Source organism: Lonchura striata, chromosome 2, assembly GCF_050655825.1.
Source record: "Lonchura striata isolate lonStrDom1 chromosome 2, ASM5065582v1, whole genome shotgun sequence".
In the NCBI taxonomy this organism is placed as follows: domain Eukaryota; kingdom Metazoa; phylum Chordata; class Aves; order Passeriformes; family Estrildidae; genus Lonchura; species Lonchura striata.
This window is the reverse complement of record NC_140704.1, coordinates 40,735,617-40,762,909: the sequence shown is the minus strand read 5'-3', so window position 1 is coordinate 40,762,909 and position 27,293 is coordinate 40,735,617. Positions and strand designations below refer to the sequence as shown.

At 39.1% G+C, this 27,293-nt stretch overlaps 1 protein-coding gene across 13 annotated transcripts in view; it reads right to left on the bottom strand.

Annotated features, from left to right (window-relative positions):
• Positions 1 to 27,293, bottom strand: part of RBMS3 (RNA binding motif single stranded interacting protein 3) — a 703,116-nt gene that overhangs the window by 179,314 nt on the left and 496,509 nt on the right. The window lies entirely within an intron of this gene.

Genomic DNA, 27,293 nt, shown 5'->3' with positions numbered 1-27,293 from the left:
ATTTCCCACAAAGCCTAATGCCAGCTCCACAGGGATTATATTACTATTTATTGTTTTGTTTGTTCAAATAAAACACCTGTTGAGGTCAGCTATTCAAAGAATTTTTAATATACAAGCCTTACACTATGGAGAGTAAGAAATGTTTATAGAGGCACTCCTGGTAAGATTGTTGGCTTTTTTCCCCCCAGGTAGGTGCATAATGATTTAATAACAGAAACAGCATGCCCACAAACCTCTGAACTTCAGATTTAAATAAAAACTAATATATCTGAAATCTGGATATCAGTCTCCTTCAGCCTTCCATGTTATGGAAGGAGGTGTAACCCTAGGATACGGCATCCTTCTTTTATAAAGTTCCATCTTAAAGTGTCAGAAGTCAAGGAATTAAAAACAAAAGCAGCATAAATCACTGTCAATCATTAAAGTCTTTGATCTTCTCATTTCTTCAGAAGGCATTATGCCTCCTAAATGGAAGGATCAATCACCCTATGCCAGACCTGCTGCTAGGCACTCCTGCGCCTCACCACCAGCATGGAGGGCAGTCCATCACAGCACATTCCAACTCCCCTTCCTGGCAAACCAAGGGGCAAAACCACACCATCAGGAGAACAAAACAACACAACACAAACCCCTTTGTGCAGCTACACAACATGACTGCCTTCCCTTTTGGTATATTTTTAGCTTTTCTGTTAAACAGCAGCTCACTTTGGTCTGCCTTTCCCAATATGTTCTCAGTGTATGTTCCACCATCACCATGCCTCACTAGCAAACAGGATTACTGGGGATGGTTTTGAAATCAAGGAGAAAATGTTTAGATTTTCAGTCATCCATGGCCATATGAAATTATATGTTGGCCTACATTAGCTTGTCTCCTCCTCTTTTACAGTAAACAAACAGGCTGCATAAGTAAAGGGAGAAAAATTTATTCACCTCTTCCTCAAATGCCAAACCTCCCCAAATCCAGCACATTTATCTTACAAGGAAGACTTAGCAGTTAAAAGAAAAGGAAAAAAAAAAATTAAAAATTAACTTTCTCACCATGACATCTGTGCACAGAAATACGTATGCTGACTTAGCCATGGTTCAACCCAGACAGGCCCTGCTGTCCTGTCTTGCAGGACGGATCCTGCAAGCAGGCTCAAAGCGAATACAACCTTAATGCCCTGTGCCAATGCAGGAGATGCAATGAGCTCCAAATAAATTCAACATGATTAGGCCCTTGATTACTATTCTGGCTGCTTATAGAGTTGCACAGATTTGGTGGGGAAAAAAAAAGGATTTTAATAATAGCAAATGGTATCAATCAACCTGTTTAATATGGGTGTGCCTGGCCTGTGGCAAGGGCTATATAGGTTTTCATCTGGATTCAAACATGTTTGTCACTTAAAGGTTTCTCCTCCTCACATGTCTCCCAGGCCTTAATTCTGTTGCCCTTCCTCAGTTTGAGAGCCCTTTTCCATAAACATTCCTTTTAATTTCAGATTATGGCAATCACAAGCAAAATCTGGTCTTTAAAATCAGGGAGTTGAAGAGAAAACAAACATCAAAGCGATAAAAGTAGTATTGTACTTTTAATTATCAAAGTATTTTATTTCTTTTAAAGAAACAGATTCACTGATCTTTTCCAGCTGCCTCGCATCATCACAGCAATGCAAAGCATTGTAAATCCAGTTTTCAGGCAAATGGTTACAGTGAGTTAGCAACTGCTTTACATCACTGGAGCAGCATAAAGCAGCAAGCAAGCATTTCAGTCTCACCCCTAATCTTTCAAGGCATTTTACAAAACAAGAGGAAAGGTTTTTCTCTCTATCAGTGACTACTGCTTAACTGAGAGCACAGAGCAATCTAGTTAAGAGGAATAAAAGGTACTAGAGAAAATCTCTGAAAAAAAATTTGAGGGAGAATTTGTACACTTTACTCTCCTTTGGCTAGCATTTAAGTTTTCTTAGTGTAAGTGGTGGGAGAAAAGTGTTTGAAACAGTGTGCCTCGTTTTCAAACCTCATTTTAGACAGGTTGCAATATAATGCTTCAACACAAGTTAGAAGGGCAGATTCACTTTTACTTAGGGCTTGGAGCATGGAGAAATCAATGCTCAGGTTAAAGACAATAAAGACAGATAAGCACTTTGGGTGAATATTAAATAGAAAGAAAAATACCACTCTCAAACCCCTCCTGCTTACCTAATGCAAGGTAAGTGGAAGTGTGGTATCTTCCACAAGGTGACTGCAATGCTTCTTTCACTTGCTTTCAGTCTCATATCTGTTCAAGGCTTCCTCTGTTCATGAGCTGCACTGCAGCCTGATTAGCTGAGCAATTAAATATGACCTACATTGTTCTTTTTTCACCTGGCTATTGCTTCATTTCTCAAGTGGATGGAGCAATTGCTCCTGTTTGGCTAAGCTCTTAAAAACCACAACTTCTAATTCCCATATACGTTCAGGCAACCTGCAGTCAGGAGCAAACATTTTTTCCTACCTGAATGCCATAGAGAATGGGGCAATAATGCCATGGGAATGGCATCCCCTGTCAACATGTGCTCCACTCCACATGTCCAAGCATGCGCACACACATGCACACAGAAACACATGCTTATTTGTTTACAGTTATAATCTTTTACCTTGCCATGTTTGAAAAATGACTAAAAAAACAAAAGTAAACTTCATTCCCATCTCCTATCAGTAAACAGGGGCTGTTTTATCCAAGTTCCTAGGGAAATGAGGCAAACATAGGATCACAGAATATCCTGAGTTGGAAGGAACCCACAAGAACCATAAACCCCAGCTCCTGGCCCTGCACTGAACAAACAACTCCAAAAAACATACTTGTCTGAGAGCATTGTCCAAACACCTGAACTCTGGTAGGTTTGGTGCCATGACCAAACATGCTGGTTTTGTTTGCAATTTTTTAGCCTAATAGCTGCTAAACCCAAGAGAAAGATAAGGTTTTCAAAGACAAACTATAGTTCTACATGTCTTGTGTCATAAAGGAAGATAAGAGATCAAGCAAGTTCTTCCAGCTGTAAGGACAAAAAAATGATGTGTTAAGAATGTGTAAAAGGGAATGATGTGTTAAGAATGCTGTTGCAGATAACTGTGCAGCATCCTTTCTTGGCTCCACTTTGTGACAGGACTGCACTGTGGGTGGCTGCATTGCACAAACATTCAGGTTGCCCTGTATTTGCATCCCCACTGATCTGTACCCATGCAGCCAAATGCTCAACTTCATTTGCACACAGGGCTTCAGCATGTGAAATTGTTCATCCCTCCCTCCCATTGACTGTGGCATGTCTTAGGTGGGGCTGGGCCCAGCACTGCAGCCTGGCTGCTGCATCACTCCTGATGAACATCCTGGAAGCACTTGGCTGGCTTCCCCATTCAGAAAGTGGGAGGCTTGAGCACAGACAACACTTTATTCAAATGACAATTACTGGAGTGCTTTCTTGCAAGCCATTTCAACTCAATTACTTCAGTGAGCAGTAACATTTAATTTTACAGCCTGGGAGCACAGTGATTCTGTAATTTAAATGTTCCTGACAATTTCAATCATACTGTGGTCTTCATGCAATTTGGTTCTTGACATTGAATGGCAGAAACTGCAGAACTGATGCCACTTGCCACATAATCATGCTGTCACAACAACCTGGCAGCCTGGCGGCCATGCCACCAGCTCCTGAGCACATCCATAGCTCACTACCACTGACTAGCCACATAAAAAGGACAACAGACAATGGGGAAGAAGGCAGAGTCCACACTAACACACCTGCTGCTCCTTCAGGAAGACAACAGCTGTAAAAACAGTGATTCACCCTCAAATATCCCGCTTTCTGGATTTCTTGGGACACAGGAACACCACATAAAACCCCAGAGACTTCAAGTACAGTGCATCACACCAGTCTGCCAGTCTCACTTTCTCCTACAGGCATTAAAGCTGTAATTTGCTGCAGGAACAAGCTTTCTTTCTTCCCTTCCCTCAAGTGCAAGGAGGGACTTGGTGTGGTGCAGAAATCTGGCAACTCACTAGGTAACAATATGGCTGTACAGATCCCACCTGCTCTGCATTTCTAAAGGATGGTTGAAGCCTGCTTCTCAGAAAAATTAGGACTTTGCTTTCAGAGACAAGCAGAGAGGCTGTAATGCATTCATCAGAAATCACAGTGAATGTGCACACCTTCTTCCCAGGAAAAGCTAATAATTAAATAAAAACAAAAAGAAAAGAAAATACATCCCCATTTAGGTTTGAACACATAGAGAAAGCAAAGTTTTTAGACCTGGCTTTCTAAAAAAAAAAAAAAAAGTCAATTTACTTTAAAATTTAATTACTAATACTAGTCACAAACATTTCTAATGACTACACAGCATCCAGTTTGGACTGTTTGGCCTCCTGGTTTACTAGTACTGACACCCTCACAATCTATTTTCATGTGTGAGAAAGGTAGGGAGGAGTGGACAGTGACTAGTCAGACTTCACTTTCCTCCTTTACCAGTCAAAATGGAAAGGAAAGAGAAACCTGGGGCAGCTGAGTGCAATGCCAATAGCACCATTGCCATTTTGCAAAGGCACTCTCTCATTCCTCTTTATGTGTCTGTCCTTGCCACCTTGCCAGCCTGAAGCCAGGCAAGCTGAAGGAGAAGCAAAGGCTAGCTGTCTGACCACCGAGCAAGGAAGAATGCAGAGATGGCTCAGCACCAGGCACAGTCCTCCTCCTTACTTCTAAGCTAGACATGGAGTAACATTTCCCAGCCTTCCTGGCTTTCCCTCCTTCCTCCACCCAGTTCTTTTCTCCCAGAGGACAAGGATTATCATTAGGAAGGTCACTTTTTAGCTGCTGAGTTTTTCTCTGGCTGTATTTCAGCTGAAGCTGAAGTTAGCACGCTGCTGGGTGTGAGGCAGAGCCCTGCAGACCAGCTTCTATCCAAATCCCCAGTGCTATAATTAAAGTAATTGCTATGTCCAATGAAAGAGGTTTAATTTCACAGGGATTCAGGCAAAGCCAGAGTGTGTCTTCCCTTCCTGAGGGCTACATAACAAACTCCAGTGGCATGGAATTTTATTTTGTCATTTTTAATTGCTATTTATGCTGAGGAAAACACCTGAAATGTTTCCACAAGTATGATCAAATATGTTAAGCTGGGGAAAATGTGCTATCTGCAATTGAGAGCAATTTTTGAAAATGTATAAGAATGCATGACAGCAAGTGACTTCTTTCTCCGAAAAAAAAAAAAATTTACTCCAAATGAATATGCTTCCCATGAAACACAGTTTTACCTATGGAAAAGTTTTGGTGCTGGAGCAAGTATTTAGTCTTGAAAGACAACTTACTGATGAAAAGATTAATAAAACAAATGAAACATTAAAAAAAAAAAAAGTATGTAGTCAGTATACAGTATAAATATCCACACTAATTTTTCTACCCACGCCTTAGGAAACTATTCTCCTGTGTGAACTCCGACAATTTTTATCCAGAAATTTTTTGGAGAGAAATCTATGCCTACAATTATTGCACATATTTGGTAAACTCAACATCATACTCTCTGTATTCTTTACAAACAGTCAAAATGTCCACATGTAAATCCCAACACAACAAACACTGGAATTATTGTTTCACACAAATCATCGGGTGACACATTCATGGCTCAATGCTCTGGATTTGCTGTGCATTGCGACACAGCAAAGCATGCATGAGCAGTGACCTCAGCCACACTGCAGAACATCTGCACATTGTGGACATGGCTACAGTGCACTGAGCTGCCCCAGGGATCCTTAAGATAGTTGGCAGTGGAAGTGGAATTGAGTTGAATTTAACAAAGATGTCATATACTGCCCAAATAAAAAGCCTTGAAAATCTCCCCTGACAATTCTGTTTGTAAAAGAAAGATATTAATGGAAAAAAGTGGGTGATAGTCCTTTTATGAAACTCCCTTCTGTACCTTGGTTATCAGGAGATGACCATTACACAAGCAGGAGGACTGCTTGGGTGGCTACTTGTTTCCCAGGGAGGCACAGGAGCTGTCTGCAATGTGCCCATTTCAGAAAAGAAAACTCAAAACATCTGGAGATTTTCTTTCTTTTTTCCCAAAGAAAAAAAAAAATTAGTTAAATACTTAAGAGCCCTGGGAGAGTTGATGTGTAACTACGTGTAAAGCATCCACTCCCCTCTGCATGAATCGGCTGCTTGATGCAGCTATGTGAAAACTGGGGGGCTGGGGGAGCTGTTGGGTAAAAAGGATGAGAGTACATTTTCCCTGAGGCTGCAGTTTCAGTCCAGCTCCAGAGTGCCAGAGCTGTTGCTGCCAGACACCATTTCAGTTATTCCTGCAAAATGATGGATAGCCTCAACCCATTCCCTAATGAAGATTTCATCAGGAAGGCTGCCATTGCCATCAGATTCTTTTTAAGGGCAGCCTTAAAGGACAGACTAAAGAAGAAAAGAACAAAAAAAAAAACAAAAAAAAAAAAAAAAACAAACAAAAAAAAAAAAAAACAACCAAAAACCCCAAAACACTCACTGCCCCGTGCAAGCAAGAAAGTATTTAAGAGATTACTTTATTGTATTTATGAGCAGAGAGGAAAGGGGGAGGAAAGGCTTCTCCTACAGGCTGAGACCTCAATGAAAAGTAATAAAAAATTAAGTTTAAGGAATCAAAATGTGCATGCCAATTCATGCTGTGAATTCAGGATATCAGCCAGTTACAATGACAAGGAATTTCTGTTAAATTCTATAGCATCATAGTGTTCAACTATATTGGATACTTCTGCTGCTGATTGTTCCACCCAAACCTCTCTCACGTCCCTCTTATTTTTTTTGAGTGTGTTTATGTACCACATACATATGATACAGCATAATGACACACATTACTATTTTAGCTAAAGAAAACAAAAAGGAGCAACTCTTACTTTAATAGTGTTTTGTACTAACTAGTTATAACAAGACAGGCCAAAACCCCAGCAAAATAAAAACAACCAGCCATCTAAAAATTAATGCTTATTCTTTTAAACATATTTTTTTATCTCAAGTACTAGGACCATCTTCATCCATCTTTTTAGGAAGAATAGGTGACTACTTGTTCGCTGGTACTGTAGCACTTTTTCAGGGATTGGCTACAAAATGCAATTTAGTCATCTCCTCGATAACAATGGTTTATAGAAAGATTTTCCCTTCAAAAACTAAATATAGAATAATGCAAGTAGCTGAAATCAGGACAACATGCTACATTTTTTTCTAAGAAAACAGCACTGTCTCCCTTAAAGTAGAATAACTCCCTAAACTTTCCACAAAGTCAACAGCTGAGTAAGACTAGAACCAGGCTGCTCCCGCTGTCTTCTGAGAAGCTGCAGAAACTTCTGGAATTCAGAACTTTAGCATTGTTGCTTTTAATGTACTACCAAGAAAGAAAATGCACCTGCATTAAATTTGCCCCTTCTTAGGAGGGCACAAACAGGTCATCCCACCAGCAGAAGACCAGATGAGGAAATGATTTGTAACACTCCCCCAAAGATGAAGTTGAAAAATTAGCAACATCACAGCCAAGCAAGGCATGCTTTTAAGAGTGCCGAGACTTGGGAAGTCCAATGCACTCTTTACCCAGCTCCCACCGTTAGCAGGGGGGAAACACTCCAAAGAATATTGACAGTCACTATTTCCACAGCTCAAAACCTAAGGAACCATTATTGCTTCATTATGGCTATTAAATTCCTAGAGCTATTGCTTATAAAGAAGCATTGTTTCAATGGCAATGATAATGCTGGACTTCATAATGGTGGTGCCCACATGAGAACTTCAGGGTACTGCATCTGAAAGTGTCTGATGTTCTGTGGATGCTTCATCAACGATGACAGCTTTGAGTTCAATATGAAAACTTGGGGGAAAATAAATTTTCTTCTCACTGTAAGTACACTCAAAATGCAAACCGTGATGTTATGCACATTTTTGGCTTCAGACTGTACTTGCTGGTATTAGCAGCCCTTCTTTGCACATTGGTGATACACTCTCCCTGCTTCCATCACTTGCCATGAGGTGAGTCAAACCCTACACCCAGCAAGATGTTTCAAGGTTAACGCAGACTAATTAGTTGAGTTTCTAAGGTCAGTTTTGTGCAACAAATCCTCTGTTGGACCAGTATCTATGAATGATATGCGAGACCAGCTGTGAAGAGGGGTAGCTGCTCACAGAGACATCTTTCCACATAGCCTTTGCACTTATTAATAGGTTCCTTCTTCTTTAGTGCTTCTCTCACATTTGGAGCAAATACAAGGATGTAGACTTTAGCATGATGAATAGGAGGTGACTCTTTTAGGAATGTGTTAGTGTTTCCAACACTCATATCGTATGTCTTTGTTATTGCTCGCTGTTTTCCTGTGTGGATAAGCTTTCCTTGTTAAAAAGTGTCCAGTAAAAGAAGTGCACAGAATAAGAACAATTGAAGATGTTTTCAAGTCTTACAGCAAATTGGTTTTTCCCTGGCAATAATATTAGGATTTAAAAGTTTAAAGTCATTCAGGGATAAAAACAAATATTAAATCACTGAGATATTGGGTGTTTCTAGTCTCATTTTACGGAAATGAGTTCCCCTCCTAACTACAAAAAAAAAATGTATTACTGTACTCTTTGGAGAAATACCCTACTATACTTTCACAATGCTTCAGCCTGTTGCTTCTGCTTTTGCTAAGAGCCACACTGCATTTGGCCAGGTTCAGCATAACTGCTTTTACCTTGTCCAGTCCAAAACTGCAACTTTTACACTTTTTAAAGTGAAAATGACATCACAACAGAAAGATCACTATCACCTTTTCAGATGATCAGTGATGTGTGCTTTATGCTATCCAAAACTTTCAAATATGAAAAATAAATTTCAAGAAAGATGAACTAGAGGAGTATATAGGTCAAAATGTCCAAATTTCATCTTGTACAGGCTGGTATACTCAAGACTTTTTTTTTTTTTTTTTTTTAATATTTATTTACCTTTTAAATGCAACTTCGTAAGTAGCTGTCATATTCTGCCAGTTATGACATCATATGTATAGAGAAAAATGTAGAGATAATATTCCCTTCACTAGTAACTGGTATTATACTGTATATACTATTATACAGTATACTGGCACAAATTATACATTTTTAAATATTTCTGATTGCTATTCTTTTGTTTATTTGAATCCAATTTTTTACCTAAATGCAATTTTATTCTTACTTGTCAAATTCCTTTATCAAACAATAAACAGGAAACGTCTCTCTTTACTACTCCATAATACTATAAATGCAATGCAAATAATCTCTAAAAAAAGAATAAGAAAAAACTGTAATAGGTGACAAACTGAGATTGCTTTGTAGCTCACTTGAGCGTTGTGAGGAGTGAGTCCAACCTCAGCAAGCACCGCTCAGTTTCAGCACGTTGTAAAGTTATCTCATGTTGGGACTAAGAGAGAAATCGAAGCTTCCATTCAATACAACAGGCCACATTAGAAATATATCCTGCCTGGTCCTCATTAAACTTGTAAAACATGACTGCAGGAGTGCAGCACATAACACCCTCTAATAGCACCATTTAAATACCAGTCAACACTATAGAAGAGGTAGAGAAACGTGACAGAAGTATTAAAGCTAAGTCAGCCCTGAAATGTCTGGAGTTTAAATGTCTCTCCAAATCTCTTTGGACTTGGAATCAAGAAGAGAAGTCTTGTGTGAACATAGAAATGTTTTTTCTCCAATACCTGTTTGCAGTCAGGCTTCAAATACCAAGAAAAAAATCACTAGGAATATCAAGGAAAAAAAAAATGTAACATTGGCATAAAAAGAACCATATATTTTGCTTTTCACCTCTCACTGTCTGAAATCATTCTTTCACCCCACAGAATACTTAATTCCAATGAAATGCTTCACTTCAAAGAATTCCTACATTATCTTAAAAAGGAAATATGAAGCAAGCATTCTCCAGGGGAGAGTAAACACTGATCTAACTTGCTGCTGAATTTTAAGAGTGAGGAGTGAGGGTTGGGGGAAAGAGCATTCAGCAGCTCCAAACAAAATGTAAACAAAATTCAAAAACAAAACAAAACAAAACAAAACAAAAAAAAAAAAAAAAGGAAAGCATAAATGATAAATCCAGGGACAATGCACGTTGATTTTGAAAGGAAAAGCACTTTTCTCCTTACTGTTTTCAGCACTATGACAATTTTCTTTTAAATATACTTTATTTGTTATTTGTCTTAAAGCATGTTAAGCATGCATGTGTGAGCTGTTCCTGTAGCTAATTACTATTACAGTGTTATAAACAGAAAGTCGAGTAATACTGAGGAGGTTTAGTTTTGGAGTGGCATGTCTAGTCAAACTTTCAAGCTTTGCAGGAAAGACTATGTTTGCCTCCAACATTTTAATCTTGGAAGAATTTTCTCCTTTGAGGTTGAGATCTAGTAAAATTTCAGTGCTGTTGACTTCATGGAATTTATTTAACTTCACACTTCAATATTAATAAAAATTCAGTACAGTTATGTGAAAATGTCTTTATTGAACTTATCTCAAACTCTACTGATGGATAGGAAAATAATGTTCAACACAAATAAATGCATATAACATTTCTAAGGCTCTGAAGGACTCCCATCCAAAAGCAAGTGTTTCAGCAAGTCTTTTTCTACCTTTCTTGCTTAAGTGCTGCATGAAATAAAATTATTTCCAAAACATTTCTTCATAAAGTAAGTGTTCAAGTGAATCAGTACATGTAAACAAGCTCTGCCGAGGATTCATGCTGCCAATTTAGGATAAACTATTTTGTATATTCAACTCCATTTCTCTGGTAAAATTTCCCTAATGAAATGTAGTAAAACTCACAAACCATCAGATCAACACACACCAGCAAAATTAAACCCCTGAGAATATTCACTGCTTTATTTTTATTAGTACTGCTTTAAATATTCAAAATGTATGGGCCATAAAATTATGCTTAGGGCAACATTTTCTCATAAGTTCATTTGTGCATGTTTTAAAACAGATTTAAAAACTAAATAATTTTAATCTCAACCTTAATACAGACACAACAAGCAGAAGTAGTGATGGGGGCAGATCTTAATAGCCCCCTCCTCAAATTGTTAATTTTAGGATGGTTTAAAGCAGGAAAAGGAATGTATTTAAAAGCCTGTAGCAATTTATATAATACTTCAAATTTTTAAAGCAGCCCCCGCATTCTCTTCCTTACAAATACAAGATAAAATTACTTGGAATTTCCTTATATTATTACTGAATATAGGACAAACAATAACACAGTCAAGAGTCAGACATGGTGACCTGTGATTATTTTTCATGGAAAGATCACAGGACAATATAAAGTCTGAGCAATCTACTAGAAAAATGGGCTTCCATGTAGTTTAGACACATACATCTCAGCCTGCAATTTATCATGTTATTACCCTGATCACAAAATGTAAGAGGAAAAGTTCACATCTGCTTTCTTGCAGATGTCGGTATCACTGCAGCCCTATGCACAAGAAAATCACAATGTGATTTTAATAGAAGGGAGTTTTTGTTGTTGTTGTTTTTTGTTGTTGTTGTTGTAATTTGGTTTGGTGGTTTTTGTTTGTTTGTTTCAGGGTTTTATGTTTGGTTTGTTTTTTAAGAAGTTTTTTCTCTCTCAAGGAACCCAGGACAGCCTGTGATATGACACAGGTTACTTCAGGAGACAAAGGATGCATTATCTGCAGTAATTGGAAGAAGGGTGCCCTCATGTTCACCCCAAGAATCAAAATAATCAAAAGAGAGGACAGCCTTGCAACTCCTCCCAAGTTTTTTGCTAGGTCTGAATGCAAAAACAAGGCTGAAGAAGAAGTGGAGGAAGGTGGCAGGTTGTGCAGGGCACCTGGCAGAACTGGGAATAGAGAATCTGCTGCTAGCAGGAACAGCAGGGGATGTGACACCTCATATTAATCCTCAAGAGCCTGGAAGCATCAGGGACAATATTCAGCACAAGCCAGGCAGCTCCACAAAATGCACTCTGATTTGAACTCCTCTCTGCCCAGCTTTTGGGTTACCATGAGCTAGAATGTTGACAGGCCAGTGTTAAAGCGTTCTGATGAGTTATTGCTGCAGGTCTGTGTGTTCACCAGGAGAGGATGCAGAAGATGCAAGAAAAGTCACTATGAATGGCCATGTTGAGCACATAAAAAAGCTTTTCCTTCCTTCCCTTTCCTTCCCTTTCCTTTCCTTTCCTTTCCTTTCCTTTCCTTTCCTTTCCTTTCCTTTCCTTTCCTTTCCTTTCCTTTCCTTTCCTTTCCTTTCCTTTCCTTTCCTTTCCTTTCCTTTCCTTTCCTTTCCTTTCCTTTCCTTTCCTTTCCTTTCCTTTCCTTTCCTTTCCTTTCCTTTCCTTTCCTTTCCTTTCCTTTCCTTTCCTTTCCTTTCCTTTCCTTTCCTTTCCTTTCCTTTCCTTTCCTTTCCTTTCCTTTCCTTTCCTTTCCTTTCCTTTCCTTTCCTTTCATATCTTTCTTCTCCCCCCCATCCCTCTCTCCCCACACTCCTCTTTGCTCATCAATGTGTCCCCTAAGAACAGACATTAGCTTTCACTTTCTTTTACTTCTGTTTGAAGGCAGGAGCAAAAGCTTCCACAAACAGAAAGTTCCAATGCCAGTGACTTCTGGGTACAGGCAGTACAAGTGCTCAGTACTATCAGGGATTCTCTGTATGAAGAAGTCAGTGGTGAATATCTGAATAAAAACTATTGACACAGTAGAAACTGGAGATTGCCTAGAGCAGAAGACTGCCTGGCTGGAGCCTTGGTGTTTAGGCAGTCACAGACAGCACAACTGGCAGCATGACCTAAGAATACTGGGAAGGAGCTGGGGGCTTGGTTCCAGCAGTTAGCACCAGGAGGAGTTTTGGAGCAAACTCCAGACTGCTCCTTTGGTCTTGAGTTAGACCTACGTGTCGAGTATTACCCTTCCATGGTACAAAGTTTTGCATCCAAGAAAAGCCAGCCTTGGCTATTACTCAGAACAGGCCTAAATGAAATTTCACAGAAAATTATTATTGAGAAGAATCTGAAAGTATACAAGTGGTCATGCCTACAGAGAAGATCACTTTTTTAGGGAAAAGGAATTAGATCTGATGTACATCATATAGCACAGGATCTTAAGAGAGACAAATTGACCCAAAATGCACATCTAATGTCGCTTTCGTTTGGGATTTTTTTTTTTTTTTTTTTGCTCAGACATTTCATGCCAGAAAATAAGGTGTCTGGATAAGAATCCAAACTTTTGGATTTGCCATAGAAAACACACTTTATTTGACTATGCAATGAGGCAAGAAGTAATTTTTGTCCAAGAGTCAACAAACAAACAAACAAACAACTTTCTTGGGAATCACAGACCAGACAGCAAGAAGAAATGAAAAGCTGCACTGGCGAGGGGCAGACCATTATAACATTTCTCTAGAAAGATGTCAGCACTCAAAAGTGACAGGACACAAATCCACAAGTGAACATGTACAATGACCACCCTGAAAATGCCGTGTGATGTTGTATCTGGTTGAAAACCATTTTTAATGAAATAAACCTTTCAAATGCACAGGGAAATATAACAGCCAAGAAATCACCTAAATGCTTTCCATAGCAGATTCTCAGTAGAACATTATTTAAATATTAAAGCTTATAATTTATGAAATTACTATTATAAAATATTATGTTAGCAATAATATTTCCCAAAACCTCTTACTTTCATTATACTGCTCCTTATTCTATTTTCAGGCAGCCTCTCTAACATGAAATGCCAACATTGTACACATCAATGGCCTCGAGGGTATAATTAAAACTTGTTATTTACATTTATTTTTTAAAATAATTAACTGGGAGCATGTCTAATGAATGGTAATGGGGCTTAAATTGAGACACAATATGTCAACTACCTTGCCATTTGGAAGCGAACTCCCGTGCAGCTCCGTGTGATCGAGAGCACAGGGCTGGCGGGGGAGCCCTGTGGGTGGCACTGCTGGTATAAAGTCAATGGCACCCATTGGCAACTTTGAAGAACCTGATTTTCACAGACATCTTCGTTTTACATATAACATTGATGAGTAAAGGCACTGACTTGGTTTTGGTAGGCATCAGAAATTAAGCACAGGCTTATCCAGACCCTAAGCCAAACCTGCTGCGGTCCTTTGTTACTACACTTTCTCTGTTTTCCACTACTCATAGGTATGTCCTTAGTTGACACAGTTTACAGGACATGGCATAATCAGCCATTCATGCCAGAATAAGCTTCTGACTCAGAAAGAAGCTATGCATAAAGAAAATCCTCACACAGTGATGTACTTTCAAAATGCATGACCTCATTCTTCCCCAGTCAGGCTCTCAAATGAAAACAGACCCAAACAAAACATTTTGTGGAGTGAAATATGAAACCATATGTCGGCTAGGTCACTTCCAAGAGTGAAAGGCAAATTGCAGATGTGTAATCAATGTAACAGTGCTTTTGTCCACTTACTACAGGTATAAATCCATTTTCCCAGCTTCCTGAAAGATTTTGCCACCATGGTGTACTTGGGTCAAAGGCACAGAATTAACCTATAAAGGTGTATTCAAACCTGATCACTGGTTGGCAGTGCTAGTAGTAATCTTGTCCACGAGTTAGAAAAAAAAAAACCTACTTGCAATATTTTCTCTAATGTTTTCTCTTGTAATCAGTTCAAATCATGTAAGTTTAGACAAAGTCCCCAGTTTTCATGTATGGCTTCAAATGTATTTTCATAAAAGATTAGCAACTGTTCATATGTAATACATATGTTCCATAGGGTGAACAAAAAAATCTCACTAGGAAAAAAGCCTGAAGGTATCTGTATCAACAGTAAAATACCTACCACGTCATATAACCATATGAATGAAGTTCCAGGTTGTAAATACAATAAGAAAAGGAAGTGGAAAGAACATTACATTTTTCAAACACATAATTCATAAGCTGAAGAACAGTTAGATGTGTGTTATCACTGTTTATCTTTCCCCCCCTGCCTTTAACTTCATCCCCTAGGCCTGTCCATTTCCAGGCTACATTTTCCTTTCAAAATCCTTCTTGCCCCTCCTCCTTCCAGGTAATTTTTTGGCCTATTGCAGTGGGCTACACTGCTAATATTTGATGCCACTTAACTTAGGCAGGTCTTGCACACAGCAATACTAATGACTTTGTACTAAAGGCTGCAATATCTAACAAAGCTCATTTGACATCAGCATGATTACCTTATATAGCTCTATGAGGATGAGTTTAAGAAAATGCACGATGTTAATAAAGAAATACAGGGATTTATTTATCTAGATCTATTTTATAATGTCTGCTATATACAGGGATACAGTGGAAACCACTTCAAGTAATGGGCCAAAAATCCATGAATTCTTTGCCTCAGCTTAAGCAAAACTGTGGCCTGTAGAATTATCACTTCAGACTATAGCAATTTTACTCTTTTGGTCCAAGGATCTTTTCATCTTTCTTTAGACATAAATGCGCATGTATGTGCATCAGTTCGTGGTAAAAACAGAAGAAAAACAATGCTTCTGTTTCATGATGAAATATTTAAATTTTCAAAACAGCTAAAAATATTTGAGTAATTGTACAAGCAAGGGCAGTTGTTCTAACTAGATAATGATTTATTTGTATGATATAGAAGAAGAAAGTGCATCACAATCACATGTATACAGCTGGGCGCACTTCTACAGAGCAGGTAGGAAAACAGCATAATGCATATGCTAAGAGAAAGTAGAAGGTGGGATTCTAGACAGAAAATGTACTCTACCTGTAATATCTGTCAGTGTGAATAATTTCTTGGCTGCTGGCTAGAATATATTCTGCAGTTCATTTTGTTTTATCACATTATTCACACTTTTTTCTGGAACAAGGCGTTCTCTTCTTATAAGACTACACTCTAGTGGAACAAATGAGCTCAAGCCTATGATTGATTCTCCAACATAGCTGAGATGCTATAGCTTTATTCACTTTTTTTTTAAACAGCTTTATTCATTTACTACCTCCAGCATGACTCCAGAGTATCAGCTGCTCAGAGAAACTGCATTTTGAAAGGTTCTTTCCATGCTCAAGGAGGTGGTGGTAGCTTTGTTTTTTCATAGTAAATTCCGTGATAAGGAGGAGGAGAAGTGTTTAACACAGACAGACTGTCTCTGCTCACCAGTTCAAAAAGTGCACTCCCAGAAATATTTTCTAAAAGCTTATCAGTCTGAACATTCCTTTTCAGCTCTGTTTCCCTGTTGAAATGCTGTGTGAGTCTATTTGGATCAAGGCAGCAACTCCCTGTTTTATTTCCTGCTGAGGAACTGGCAAGGATGGGAAATCAACAGCAATCTGAGCAGGGTCCCTGGAGAAGCTAAAGCCATACTATAGATGAGAAGGTTTTGTACAATGTTCTGTCACAGTGTCACAAGAAAACAAACAAACAAACAAACAAAAAACCCACACAAAACCAAAATGAAGCAAATCCAAATTTCAATAACAAAAAAACCCAAAGCAAACAACCACAACTCTTTTTTTCAAAGCTATATACATAATTTTTTACCTCTACAATAACCAACTAAACTAAACGTATTTTGGGGGATACAAGATTCACACAGAATTCACCATGTTCTTTTCTTGAAAGACTCTTATTACGAGCAGAATGACAAGAACTACCAACTACCACAGATTCCGTTTTCTCAGGACTTGCTTGTTTTGTTCAGTGAATTTATTTTCTAGGAAAAAAGAAAAAAAGACCCTTTTTCCAAGATTTTCCTTGATGTCTCAGACCTGCAGCACATCAGCTAAATAGCTCACACACAGTTATTTCTGCTCAGGAAATCCCATGAAGACGTATGGGACACATTTATTCATTCTCATTTTAAAATTCATACATTCAGAATAATCCTAGACAAATAACTACATTTCTTAAATATCCCAGTAAAGGAGAGATTTTCAAAAATCCACCGGAATGAAAAAAAATTAACTGCTAGTTTGACAACTTAAAAAAAATACATAAAAATATCAAAGGAAAACACGGGTTTACATACAATTTTAAAGGTACACATTTAGTTCACAATCTAAAAGTGACCTAAGTTGCTTTTCTTTATGAGCAAGGAAAGCACCTAAACTGAGTTGGGCCCCATCAACTGGAAACAGTATGAACATACAGCAAATTCTGCAGTGTGGATGTTAAGATCTGTGCTAGGTGAAATTCTGTGACAAATAAAACTGGTTTTAGAATTAATTATGAATACAATGTTGCACATGTGGAATGAGAATAGCTACTGCTATCTTGTACTGTAATGGTTTTGCTCTTACTTTTCAGAAGTATTTAGTTGTCGTTTTAAAGGCAAGAACTTCATATGGTGTAGCAAGCATGGTTTATAAAAATGTAAATCTCTAAAAGGGAGACAAGAAATAAAAACATGCATGAATTTAACTCATATCTCAAGAAAAAACTGACCTTTTAAAGTTCTGCTTAGAAGCAGCTGCTTAATTTACTTTGCCACAATCTTTAGAATGCTCAGAAGGCTGGATAAGGAACAAAATTCAAATATTTGGAAGTCAACCACTGAATTTTGGACTCCTTCCTTTTCCAATGTCTTAACTTTGTTTATCAGCAACTCTTCTGCTGTGCAAATAAAATTATAACCACTTAACTGAGCGAGCAAGAGATGCCTTAAATTAAAAATGCTCTGTGAAGAGAGCAACTATGTAAAAGCATCATGCAAACCAAAAATTACTAAGAGAAGAAGCAAGCTAAGCAAGTCCATAAGTTCAAGGATCTCAAGAGGAGAATGTTTTCATTTTCCAAAAGCTCAACCTTCCTCCTTTTCCAACGTACAGGACAGGAGAAATATGAAGGGAGCAGAACCTCCCAGGGATTGCAGGGGCAGAGAAACAGGGAAAGCCACAGCTGGTTGCTGTGTCTGCTCGCAGAAAGGCTCCTTAAATTTAGAAATACCTTATTGTGTCCAACATGATCCCTTGCTGGGAGACACTAAGCCTGCCTCTCTGCTGTAAAGCTAATACTCACCAGGTGCTACAGCAGTAAAATAAAGAGGAAATAGTAAACATCATCTTTGTCTCTCTGATAGACACAGGGGTGGGAATCACTGATTTTACACCATTTCCTTTCAGCTTGCAAACAAACACCAAAACCCTTCCTCCTGCAGTAAGGGAACAGCCTTACTGCGCTGCACCCTGCCACACACTGATCTGCCATTCTCTGCTATTACAGTCGGTATGATTCACTACAGGTATGTGCTAAATGTGAAGCTTTTTTATGTCTTCTCATTTTTGAAATAATTAATGTAATTTTAGGCTTAGGAGAGTATCTGTAAATTCTTCTGGGCCACCTAGAATCTATTCACCACCTGTGGTTTGCATGTTTTCTTCGTTTGGCTTCTTTAGACACCCTTGTCAGCAGTTTTGGAACAAAGGGACTTCCGAGCTCCTGAATGACCCAGAACCCTTTCACCCCATCCCACCAGCTGCCCCAGGCTCTGCAAGGCAGTGCAGCACTCCAGCACCAGCTTCCCTCTCTGCCTGTGCAAGAGGCTGAGCAGTTAGCACTCTGCTGAATGTTTATTTCAAGCACAACAAATGGAAAAGAAATGTGCACTTGATCTCGGCCTCCTCCTCACAAGCAGGGGCTTCTTATCTCTCCTCCTACCTCTTCAGAGCTGTAATTTAGAGCACAGTTCTGGGTCTGTTATATGCTACTTGGAAGTTATCATTGCTCCAGCTATTCATGGCTCATAAAGTATTGTTCTCTCAATTGTACTGTATGGCTCTTTGTGTGGAAATGATGGATGAAATGGGATACATATTACTTAATGATTAGACTTCTGCAAAACATGTTCAAACAGATATGCCAGGCTTGATGATACCTTATTATCATCAATGAAACAGAGACAGCATAATGGTGCCATGTATGTATTTCTCAGCAGTAAATGCAAGGGAAATGTTTCTGTTTTAAAACCCAACAGCTCTTTAGTCTCAGTTATTTCAGTTCAGCTAAAGATGACATGCTAAAATGAGGGCATTTATTACTAAGTGGCATTAAGAAGAGGGATATTTAACCTACCATTGCTTACAGCAAAGCATGGAGAAATCATCTAATGTGTGCTGGCAGTAATTTATGACATTGGAAAAAATGCTATCATCTTTTTTCCCCAGTCTGTGGTCTGGCTTTGCAAACTACAAGCCCTCAGGACCAAGTTTGATATAATGCGGCTAATGAGAATAAGTGAGCATACTGCAATATTCTTAAAGGGTTACACTGCTGAGTCTTTGACTCTTTATACTTTTTAATTTCCTTGTACAAACAGTGCAGTGAAAAAAGGCAAAATCCATTTGGCTGGTCTGTGCTACAAATTAAATCCTTGATTAAATTTTGGCAATTACTTCTCCGGGTCTTTTTCATTTAAACATTTTAAATTCATTTGAATAAGCTTCTTAATCATGATTCTGGCAATCCATTGTACAGCAAGACAAACTCTAATAAATGCTATAATGCAGCAACAGACAAACAGAAAGATGGATGGATGCTGAAAAGGAACGGCTCTGTCTTTTGGGCTTTTTTTTTTTTTTATCTTGGTAAGTGTTGCCTATATCCATCTTTCATGAAAGTTGTATTCCAGTCTTCTGTGATATTGAAATTTATCTCATTATGTGTTGACATTTCCCTTTGTGATGTCAAAAGCTAATAAAGACCCCAGGTAGGGTTTCAAACCCTCTTAATAAGAGGGTGGAAGAAAGATTATATCATCCTTAATGCACAAATCAATACTATAGTCAACCAAAGGGTACAAATTAAGAGGAAAATGTGAAGGGCTGTCACTCTTGTAGCAGGAAAGATGTTCAATGGACATTTTCAGCAAAGTTGCTTTAATTTAGCTGCTTAGCCTTTACTGCACAGGATTGTATTACCTATTGAAAAAGTATCACAGAAACTGAGCTCTTCTCTGGAGGTTTTGGGTGGATTTTTTTCATCTGAGAAGACAGACATGAGACAGCAGGAGGTAAAGTATCTCCTTAGTCAGAGAGGAACTGTCTGAGCATGGAGAGCAGCACCGTGCCCTTTTCTGTGCAAAAACGGTTTGAGGAAAGGCAATGGCAACTTGATGAGCACAGAGTCAAGAGAGAACAGAAATTAAAAGAAATCCTACAGGAAAAACTAAACCAGTGCAAATAATAAATTTTTAACCATTTATTTTTAATTATTGTACTACTAGTCTACTGCTGTAAAATGCATAGAAAATATTGATAAATATAGAAGTTCAAATTCATACAGTGTTTATCAGTGACCCTAGAAAAGAAAGAGTTAAAGTCTTACAGTAAGGCCAACTCTCTGTCAGACAGGAAATATGCTAATATCTAACCCAGAGTATCCCTATTCCTGTAACCTCTGCCAATGCTTAATCTCACCAAAACAGAAAAGATAACCTCTGTGATCCTGAGAGGATAAACAAAGGGAATGCACATGCCCTGTTTTTTCCCCTTTCCTTTAAGCCAGAAGTCACCTGTAGATAGATTTTGCTGCTTTTTCCCACTACATTCCAGAAACTGGCTTTATGCAGTTCATAAAGGAGAAGAATTTAAAAGCTATATATTGATTTAGGTGCACTTAATTGCAATTTCACCACCGCATTACATTGTAGGCTCAGTGTGAAGTAAAGGCACAAAGAAAACAGATAAATAGAAGACCAACAGAGAATACCTAGATTATATTAAAAATTAAAAGAGGGGAGACACTAACTCTTGGCAAGCTGTATTAATGCTGTATCTGCCTCTCCTTGTCCCTAAAGGCAAGGGACTGAACTCTTGGGGATTTAAGCTGAGAGGTGAAGGTTCTGCACAAACGTTCACTAGCATGCAGGGGATACAGAGTGGGTGAGCTCATATGTTCAGTATAAACCAGCAGTGGATATAGTGCCTAAACAATAAGTCTGTCAATGCCATGTCATTATGCTTATGTTCAGTTTCACCAATAGCACATAAAGCCTTTTTGAACTTCAAATGTTGGGCCACACAATTTAGTTGGGATATTCTTTTTAAAGCCTCTTCTCATGACAGAATTTCATTCTCTGGTGTGTTGTTATCAAACTTCTGTTATGATCCTGAATAAAAACCTAGTGCCTGAAAAATACTACAGTGAAGAGTGAGGAAAAAAATCCCAAACAAAGCACTAGAGAGAAAAATCCTTACCAAGATAAAAACCTTCAATATATCACAACAAATCATATTAGAGCACAGGTGACAAACACTCCAAATCCATCACCAGGAAAGAAAAATAAACTATGATCTATTTATACAAGTATAGTAATATGAAAGGAACAAGGAAAAAATAATTCACAGGGAAATTGCAAACTCTGAGCTTCTAATTTTGTAGATTATTGTCATTTTCTCTACAGATGTTGGCATAGAGAGACAACTTTAACCCTGAATTCCCTTCTTGCATAAATGAGGGACTACAAGCCTCCTTATACTAGATTCAATATAATATGAAAATTAAATCTGGCAGAAGTAAAAGTTGTGTATAAATCTATTGAAAGGATAAAACATAGAAGTCACATATAATATCTTCAGAATCAGCATTCTATTGCAAATGGATGCTTTTCTGTAGAATCCCTTAATTTAGTAAAGACTGCTACAAGATGCAGAGACTTTCTCACTGTGATTAGAAATAAAGGTCCGAATTATAGGTCTGGATGCCCAGGGATTTCTCTAAATGAAGCATGGCAGTGTAAGGGAGACATGCAGCTCCCTACCTTTGATAAGGAACCATATGATGTCAACAATGCCAAGAATGCAAACCCTGATCTAAACTGGGCTCTTCACAGGTGCCTATCATCTGCTGCTAAGACTTTTTCTATTTTCTATACATTCAGAACACTACCTCAGTTTTGGTGTGAAGGATAAGACCCTCTGCTTTGAAAGCAATGAAAATATAACTACTGGCTGATTAATTGGTACATCAATGCATTTTTATATCAATTATTATATATTAGAAGCTTGGCCAAGGACTTCCATAACCAAAGGGCTGGCAAAGATGGCACTACATTCAGACAATTCCCTCTCTCAAGTAGCCATCCATTAAGAGGCAGGCTTTTTTCACAGCTCTATTTTTTTTCTAACGATTTTTTTTTTCTTATTTTAAAATAAAATCTTTTTATGAGCTTCAACTCCAGCACATCACAGCCTGCCAAATTCATCTGCTTATAGCCCTAGGCTGAAACATCCTTTAATGCTCAGTTTCTACAAAGACTGAGAAGGACAATTCCAAGGCCTGTGTTGTATCCACTCCTTCCCTACCCTACTCTGCTCAGCTGGCACCTCCTGCCCAGCCCGAGGGAACCTTCAGGACCTGGCACTGGCAGAGAGACACCCTTTGTTAATCAGTGTAGGGGCCAGGCTGCAGCCCAGAGCTCATCAGGACATTACCATGCAAGCCAGCATGTTACTCTTCCCTATTCAGTCCCTGAAGGAATTGTGTTTGACAGAAGTGAACAGCTGCTGTGTATTTAGAGATGTGAATGTATTGCATTATTTAATGAATTGTGTCATTTTAATATAATTATTACTAAAAGTCCAAACGTAAGCCTATTTTTATTTATGCTTAAAATTTTTACCCACTAAGCATTTTCAACTCTGTTTGCAGCCAGAAGTGCTTTCACAAGGTTAGACCACCATAGTATTCCCAGTTTTGTTTGTGGATCTTTATTCAGCCACTTGCTTTTCAACAAGAATGCTCTCCTCCTTTCCAGATAGTACCAGGACTGTAGCTGCACTGCTTGCACTTGAGCCAGCTCCCCTGCATGCCACTAATATTTCTATCTCACATACAGTATTTTCTGGGTTTTTAACAAATAACATCCATTCAAGGATTTCTGTTTCTCCTCATTATTTTGGTAAAACTCTTTTATTACCCCAGTGCTTCCACCTACATGTTCACTCTTAATATCATGACAGTAATGCCTATACCAAAATGTCTTGAGCATGAGTTATTACTTCATGTGCTAAGAGAGTACCTCATGTGGAGCAAAGGATGAATTTCAACAAGCCACTTGATGCCACCAATTTCTTAACACACAGCAGCCTAACAGGCACCAGTGCAGCTCAGCAGGTCTCGCTGTCAAGCCCACAGCACAGCTCAGCTCCCACCACGTACAAGGACACGACAAGGCAGTTTTGATCCTGGTGTTCACTTTTACCTTCAAAACAGCACCACCAATAAACTCATGGGGTTTTCAGAACAAGAGGGAATAAAAAAGGAACATGGGTTGTGACACTTTGCTTCCTTATTACTGGAATCCAGAGCGTGACTGGACTCTGCCTACCTACTGCTTAAAATTACAGTGAGGTAAAAGGATTTTAGAAGTGGTGCTCTGCCTCTAGCAGGAGACGGATTCAAAATGACTGGTCACACAGTCTGGTGATCACATGCATTCACAGGCATCTCATTTTATGCACTTATGCAATAACCTCATTTCTGAAAGTCATCTGGAATCATTCTCTGGGGCTGGGACCCTGGGCCTGACACATGTTCTTTTTGGAAGGTGTTTCTGGTTTCCCAACTGTTGTTCTGCATTGCTCTAGGGCTTACAGACACTCTAGTGATGGCCACAACCTCATGCCTTATTCACATACCTCTATATTGCTACATTACTGGGTGGATACTGAATTAATCATCACCAAGGGTCACTGAAATATTCACCTATTACTTCATTTGCAATAGATATTCGTGTGGATGTTAGCCAAGTTAATGCTGAGTATGCTTTTCCCTTGCAGTGTTAGACAGATTATGTCCTTCTTTTTTTTTCTAAAATACCTGTTGCTATCAGTAGGAAGAAATATCTATGTATCTTTCCATACATGTCACACACATCTATATGAAAACAACTAAAGATAGGAATGTTGCTAGCCCACCTTAAAAAACGCTTAGGTAAAATGTGTGTACACCAAACTACCCCATGCTGAGTTTTTTAAAGATATTGTTTATTTAATGTAGTCAGGCCAAATGGCCTCTAGGATAAAATTCAATTCACTCTTAAACAGCACAGAGAGAGTGATCACAGAAGTTTCTTCCTAAAGAAGTAGAGAACATAATATGAAACTGTTAGAGGTCTAAAATAGATACAGATTTAATAAAACTGTAAAACTCGCTGGCACAGGATGTTTTAGATGTCTATGCGCCCACAAAGTGTTAAGTATGGAAAAAAGGTCACATCTGTGTGAAGCAATCCAGCCCAGGGATGTCAGGGTACACCAAATATGTCTGCATTTGCATACCATACCCCTGCATGCTGCAGGAGCAGGACACAAGCCCATTGAAAGCCTCTCTCAGCAGGGCACCCAGGCATGATGCTGTTTAATCTGTCCCTTATTACTAGTTTTCATTTGCAAATTGAAAGGGGGAGATGTGGGCAGGAAGAATGTAGCTTGTTCCTCCCAAAGGGGTGCTTAAAATCCAACCCCTTTTCTGAGCAGCCATAAGTGCAAAAGGCAGCAAAAAAATCCTGACAGGCATTCTAATGAAAATGCAGCCTGTTGTAGTCCCTGTGATAGAGAAAAATTCAAAGAAAAGGAAGGAACAGCCAGTAGGGCTTCACAAGGGACTACTCTGAGGGTTTAAAGAAAAAAAGCAGGCATACTGGAAATAGAGAGGATCCACACAAGACTACAGAGGATCAGTAAAGACTTGCAGGGAAAGTGAGAGTAACAGAATAGCAAGGGGACTTCACGCTAGCCAAAGGGATTAAGGGGAGTAAGAGAGGCTTTTACAAATACCTCATGTCAGGCAGGGAAAAGATGGAAGAGGCTCACTAATAAATGAATGCCAGGACAAAGAAAATACTCTAAAATGAATAAATCGACTTTTAACAAGGGACATAAATAAGAGAAAGCCAGATAATAAAAGGAAAACTGGATAATAAAGAGGAAGCCTGAGTTTGTTGTTGCAGCACTGAGGCACAGGGAACCCAGGGCAGCAGGGTAGCCTCTGCAGCAGGTACCGTTCCCTCTGCATGGGGTAGAGGGGACAACATGGCCCAGCAAAGGCTCCTCATTAGCATTATAAGGCACAACATGTTCCTGCAGCTCTGCTGCATCTGTCTGCCAGAAAGCAAGGAGGGAGTGAAACAGCTCTCCTCCTCCTCCTCCTCACCCACCTCAGAGACAAGGAGAAGGATGGGGACCTTCTCCCAGGATCTTGCAGATGTAATTGACTGCACAAAGCTAAAAGGCATGTGAAGTCATTAGTTCATATTTTGTACCCAAAACCATGTTATGAGGCCACTGGGCAGAGAATTTAGTGAAGATCTTAAATTCCTTAATTCTTCAAGTGTCATGTCAATTCTGTCTCCCTGGTTTACAGATCAGACCTGCTGTGACATCCCTTATAGCACCTCCATCAGGAGATTAAAATTTAACCTGCTGATCAAGTTTAGGCTTTTCCCCAAAGAAGCACAAAATCTCAGTGCATAACAGACATGGGGTAGCAAATGTCCACCAGAAGACTTGGCCTGTCCATGACATCCATAGAGGTGGGTGACATCCAAGGCCAGCAGCTCAGGTAAAGGCTTCCAGAACAAAACCAATGTCACTGCAGAACATCTACAACACAGGTAGAGATAGATCAAAATCACCCATCAGTTCTAAACTGCCCTTCAAACTTGACCTTGAAAAATGTCTTTCTGGAAAGGAACAGACTTGTCTCAATCTTTTATTTTTAGGTTCCACTTATCAACAAGAATACTACCAATGTGGTGGAAATGTATGGGCTACTTGCTTGCTATGTGCCTTTTACCATGTCTAAAACTAGGCAAAAGCGACAGCAATACAGTCAGATGCCAATGCCTCGAGAACTACACAGCAATTTCTGAGAGACCTTGAGAAATTTTCTTTCAGAGGTTAAGATATTAAATAATTTAAACATGTTTATGGAAGTTTCCCTGATAATAATCTCACCCAACAAAATATACATGTGTCAAATGTAAACTCTGTATTTTTGGAGTCTTCACCTTGGCTATATTAATATTTCTACTGCAGCAAGTTGTGCAGCCTAGATCCAAGCAGGGAGTGATCCTCCAATTCTGAGCCCCCTTACCCTCCTACAGACCCCTCAGCTCTGAGGATCCAGTGCTCCACAGAGAGCAGCTCCCATCAAACCTACTGCTGCTAACTCCAAAGCACCCAAAGGCTGCAAACCCAAGCCATGTTCTCCAGCTTTGCTTGCAGGGGTGGTGGGATGATGCCTGCTACCTTTGGCCCCTCTCATGCAGCCACCATCTCTCTGTGTGGCCATTTCCTGCTTCTTCCTTGCCCCAGAAGTTTAAGTAACAGTTTAAGTCCTATTTTTCAGGGAGACCCTGGTGCAGGAAGGAGGGCTGCTGAGCACTGTGGGGAGGCATGGCTCAGCCCTGCTCTCAGCAGGTATTGTCCCCCATGTGCCAAGCCCACCTACTCCACTGCTGCACTAACAGCTTCCTCCTATGGTCTTCAGCTCCACACCAGCACATAGAGTAAAACAATTAATGCTGCCAGAGGAGAGGCACAGAACCAATGTACCAAACAGCAGAGATATTCAGCTTGTTCTCTGCCTTTTCTACTCTGAAATGCACCCATACTCATTAAATTGCTGATCAGAGATTATTAACTCTGAGTACTTCCTTCCATTTTCCATTTTGTCCAGGTCTCTCTAGGTTTTCCCTATCACCTGCCAGAGGAAACCACTAAGTTTCTACAAGAGTTTTAGCCAGTTTAATAAATTAAAAAAGAAGCAAGACTGAATGAAGCCCTAATACAATTTATACAAAGTGGAAAGTATTCAGAGCTACTAGGTTGTTGGAAAATAAGCAAACACAACCATTTACACTGAATCTTTCTCCATATATCAGCCTCTAGACAAAAGCAACTGAAGCCACTTCTGTTCCAGACAGGACTTACATTAAACTTACTTTACATGAGGGTAGATATTTAAGCTCAGGACCTATTAAAATCTTGACATCTTATTTAAAGTGCAAGAATACATGAAACAATACATGTCAAAGCCCCCAGAAATTTCCAGGCATTAGGATACAGGAGAAGCAAAATGCTGCAACGCAACGACCCAAATTAATTATTCCACTAGAAATCCAGAAGCTGTCAACATTAAGCAGGGACACACCAAACTACATTATAGAGAAATAAAAAGTTACTTCAAAAGGTATCAATTTTTCTTTGCTAATACCCCTAACCTCTCCTCAGTTTTTTTTGATAAGCTAATGACATAGGCTGCTGGGGGAAAAAAAGCCTGTTGTGAAGGAACAATAGGGTAAAGCCA